This window comes from Corylus avellana, chromosome ca6 (genome assembly GCF_901000735.1).
Source record: "Corylus avellana chromosome ca6, CavTom2PMs-1.0".
Taxonomy (NCBI): Eukaryota; Viridiplantae; Streptophyta; class Magnoliopsida; order Fagales; family Betulaceae; genus Corylus; species Corylus avellana.
The window spans coordinates 26439097-26444178 of NC_081546.1; the positions used below are offsets into that span (position 1 = coordinate 26439097).

The 5082-nt window shown below is 35.4% G+C and overlaps 1 long non-coding RNA gene across 1 annotated transcript; it reads right to left on the bottom strand.

Moving 5' to 3' along the window:
• Nucleotides 1-3259: 3259 nt before the first annotated feature.
• Nucleotides 3260-4490, bottom strand: LOC132185044 (uncharacterized). The gene is made up of 2 exons (XR_009440612.1): nucleotides 4076-4490; nucleotides 3260-3982 (listed from the first exon to the last, which is right to left on the bottom strand). It is a non-coding gene; the product is annotated as an uncharacterized LOC132185044 (long non-coding RNA).
• Between the last annotated feature and the right edge of the window lie 592 nt (nucleotides 4491-5082).

A 5082-nucleotide genomic window follows, 5' to 3' on the forward strand; every position in this document is an offset into this window, starting at 1 on the left:
AAAAAAAAAAAAAAAAAACCCTCTAATATTTTTTTATTTGAGATTTTCTAACAGGGAGTTGAGTTTTTATCGAAACAGAAAAGCGCATTGGGCTAAGTTGACAGTCAAGTGGGCTAGGCAGTTGTTAATACAGTTGGGTTGTTTTATAAAGAGTGGCCTGCGATACTGGGCTTCTTATTCAGAACCTGTGTAATGAAATGTTAGTCTTGGTTAACTTAGGCTCCGTTTGTTTTGGAATAAAATAGTTTTTGAAAAATATTTTTCGTATTTTTTGTATTTGGTGTGACTAAAAATACTAGTCAATGAAAAATATTTTTAATTTTACAGAAAAAAAAAAAAAAAAAAAACCTTCTTTAGTTTCCGTAAATTGGTTTCACTTTTTTACACTGTAAACTATTTTTTGAGTTTAAGCTTCTAAATATCAAATTGACGGACCCAGTCAAGACTTCAATGAGACCCAACTGAGCCATTGCAAGGACTTCACCAGAACACCATTGAGACCCAGTCGAGACACCGTCAGGACCTAGTTGAGTCACTGCCAAGACCCAATAAGAACCTGTAGAGACTTGATCGAGACATTATCATAATTTAAATTTTAATATGATTGAAAGACTATATATATAATATTTGTGATTTTCCATATGCTCCAAATGCCAAAAAAATGTTTTTAAAGAAATATTTTTAAGAAAATATCTTCCACTCAAAACATTTTACTTTGAAACAAACAAAGTCTTAGTTTATAGTTCATAGTAGATGGAGGTTGGCCAAATCTTCGAAATTGGCCAATTACTTGTAATCCGCTCATTTATACAATACAATTACATTCAGTCCATTGTTCTAATTTCTAACAATTTGTTCATTCATTCAAAACAACAATCATCTTCATTTCATTCAAAATCTACCATCATCACCAAATATATATTAGAAAACCAGAAATTAGTAACAGACTTGTTACAGGTAACCCTTGAAATATCGATTTTCTCATTTAATCAATTAAATTATCATCATGGTGAAAAACGCACGAATAATATATATATACCACAATTTTATAAACATTTTCTCTAATTTTCTATTAAAAAAAATATAGTTCTTAAATAAAATAAAATACGATAACAGCTAATTAATCTTAATATTAATTTTAAATATCTTAATCATAATTTAAAGTAATATATTCTTAATGAATCGAAAAACTATTCCAATTCAACCTAACTAACCCTAATTTATTCCTATCATCATCAAAAGAAGGGAAAACGCGTTGGTGATATGCATTAAAGGAAGGATGACAATTGACAAACTTCCCGGCAGGGCCCACAATAAACAGTATATACTATATAATACATGTGCTAAATATACTCATCCTTTTCCTACGGCAATTGAGTTTATAAAATTGACTTATACTTGCATTAAGGTGGTGGTTTAATCGCCTAATAAAGCAGAGGTCACTAGTTCGAATTTTTCCTCCTCTTATACAGATATGTAAAAGAAAAAAAAAAAAAAAAAAGTAGTAGCTCAATGACCTATGAAAATATTTAAGTGGTTATGGCATGTACTAAGATATGTGCATGATTAATATTAGTCGCATTGGATTCTCATTAACTCTTTGTTTGGCTGGGTCATGCTATGGTTCAGTCGAAATTATAGGAGTGCTTGCTGTTCTCATCATCAAGGTCCCTTACCATCTAGGTCCCTCGTATGCTACTCTCAACACATAGATGCTAAGAATATAATGTAGAACTTTAAACTTTATCTTATTTTTTCTATTTAAAATCTTTTGTGTTATTTTATTATTTCTGCTTTTATCTTATTTTTTCTATTTAATTATAAATTTATTTATGGTATTAGCACTTTTTCGGCTAACGCTAATAACCAATCTTGGTCCGTTAATTTCTTCATAGTCAATACTTTTGCAACTCTTCTTACTAGAGGATGTGATCATCCTCCACCCATTACCGGTCAACCACCGCCACTCCTTGCCTTGGCCAGAAGTCCACCACCCAACGCTGTCGACGCCCTCCACCATTCGTGAACGGCCTAGTAACACTATCTCAACTAGCCTCATCTCCCTTAGCCTCTGGTGTCAAATGGTCCTTGTCGACGAATCCATTGTCAACTTTGTCTTTTCTGGCAAATCTTGTTACAGACTTCTCAGGCAGATCAGCGCCCAAAGGCTTAGCCCAATCCGATCTACCCCAAATCTTGAGACATTGGTGCTGCACCCCCGACGGACATCTACATCATCCCTACAGCAAGGCCACGTTCTCATACAATTCAGTGGCAAGTCGCCAAAGGCGTGGAGTTCTTTATTTTTTGAGTTCATCATCGCAAAAGAAGAAGCAAACTCTTTGGGTTCAGGGTTAGAGTTATTTTTTGAGTTCATCATCGCAAAAGAAGAAACAAACTCTTTGGGTTTAGGTTTAGAGCAACCGATATTTCAAATGAGGCGCATTTAACTCCAGCCATTCATCTTGCAAGAACATGCATTCATCTTGCAAGAACATGTTAAGAATAGAAGTACTTTTGATTAATTTGGATTTGATTTGTAATTAATTATCCTTAATTTAAGAGATTTGTTTTATATTTGAAATTATGCTAAACCTCTATAAATAAAGTCATGAACTCAAATCATATATTAAGGAATAAGAGTATAATGTAGACCTTTGAGTTTTATCCTATTGATGTAGATCATAGACTGTACCACGTAGAATCTTTTTTATTATTTTATTATTTTCGTCTTTATCTTATTTTTCTATTTAATTATGAATTTCTTTAGGTGCTATTTTGGTAATTTAGTTGCTATTATGGTTAAACAGTACAAGCATCACATTTTAGAAGGTGACGCGACGCTTGGCCCAAAGAGACACCATTTAGTGTCGTTTTCACTGTTCAAACGACTCTATTTTTGAATCCAAACCCTATGTTTGAAGTCTTTTACCAAGAACCACTATTCAAACATCACTAAATCAATAGTGATGATTTTTGGACTTAAAACGTCATCTTTCAAGGGTCATTATATATGTAGTGCATACTTGAAGAGGAATCACAATTCAAAGATCATAACTCAGCCTTTTTGAGGCCTTGAATAGTTAAAACAAATATGAAGTTGGTTTGGTGAAAAGTCTTTCAACCAAATCAATTTGGTGACTACTCCTTTCCCCCTTCCCCTCTTTGCTTAGGAAAAAAAAAAAATCAATTTGGTGACTACACTAAATAATAAATAAATAAATAAGAAGAAGAAAATAAAGTTGGTGACGGTGAAACGTTAAAACCAAAAACATAGCCATCTGGCCGGCTTTAGAAAACGGAGCGCAAGTCTTAATTTAAACAAGCATTTTTGTCACCAAACAACAAAAATACAGCCTTTTCTTTCAAATCCATACGCTCTATGGTTAAGGCTCACCTTAAAAGCCTGGCATGACTCGGCTACTGCCCCTGAAGTTTAGACCCCTCCACCCCAAGGCTTCTTCAAAGCAAATTTTGATGTTTCCATTCTCCCCTGTTCAGTGTTGCAGCCCTGGTCCTTAGTGACCACACAAGTCTCAATAAGTCTCATCATGGCTGCCTGTACCAAGAAGTTACCTCACCTGGATGCCACGATTGGGGAAGCCAATGCTGCCCTTCTGGCAGTTAGTTTCGCTGCCCACTTTGGTTGTTCTTCTATTCTCCTTGAAGGGAATTATTCTTAGCTCTGCATTCTTACCATCAACAAAAATCATCTCCTCAGATTGGTTGCGCCCCCTGTGATAACTGATTTTCGCTTGCATCTCTTGCACTTTGTTTGTTGGACTGCATCAAAAGTTTTAAGATGTGCTAACTTGAAAGCATACTTGGTTGCCAAACAACCTACGTCCCACAATGTGTTTGGAAGAAGTCTTGCTAGTTCCCCAACAGTAGCAACAACAATAAAAACAATAAACCTATAAACGGCACATTTTGGAGAAATCATAACAGGTCATCATCTTCCTCTTCGTCTAACCTAAGAAGCCTAAAACAATGAAAAAAAAAAAGAAAAAAAAAGACGTCATCAGATGCCGCGTGAGTCGTTTGCCCCTATTTGATGACTGAGTGACAATTGCACCTGATGAGTGCTTAAGAGTGGGCAACCGAGGCATTTGAAAATTTTTATACTTGAGGAAGAGAAATTGTTGTCTCGACCCCCCTTCCCTCTGCCCTTGAGTAAATCCATGTACCTGCAACAATTATAAAAGCCAGAGGAGCCCATATGACAAAAAATAACCACCAAAGCTGATGCGGCAGATGGATTGATGCCAGTGAGACCAGTACAAGTGTTCCTGAAAGGATACGGAATATGTCAATGATTTGAGAGTATTTTGCCCAATGAGTCCCATTAATCTTTGTCATGGCTGCATATGAAAAGGAACACATGACCGAGGCAGCTATGGCGATCCACATGTTTACAGGGTGAGTCTCAAATAGATTATCCAATTGGAGTAGGCCAATCACTAATCCAATCAAAATTAGGATTACTCCCTGGCTTGAATTCGAAGAATTACTCCCTTTCTCACTGCACAATCACCTAAAACACTTTTAACCCAAACAGATGCTCGGTGCAAATGATAGAGGACACCAAATAGCAAAAATGGGTCATTTCCTACACATTTTCTCATTCTCCTCCAATTGTATCTATTAGAATCAAAAGTCCCCACCTTAGTTGACTCATATTTTCCAGTCTTCATAATTATTGTTAAAGTTTTTAACTTTTTTGGTTCCAGTATCCTCAAATTTGGTTTTCCCTGGTTAAAACTAATCAAGAATATCTTTCGCATTTCACACAAAAATGTTTGTACCATATTAAAATCAACAGATTTCTAAAATTAAGTATGAATTTCATGAAATCCAATGCAGCAATCATAGTACTAAATTTTTGGTTCTGCAGTTTCTTCACTAATTTAGGCTGCTTAAAATATTTTTTAACTAAACAAGGTGTTTTTAATTGACAGGATTTACATAATTATCCAAAAAAGCACAAAACATACAGAGCAACTGAAGCCACCCCCATGGCCCTAGGGGGTGGTTCGGCCACCCCCTAGGCCAAACGCAAAACCAAATATTTTTGGGTTTGGC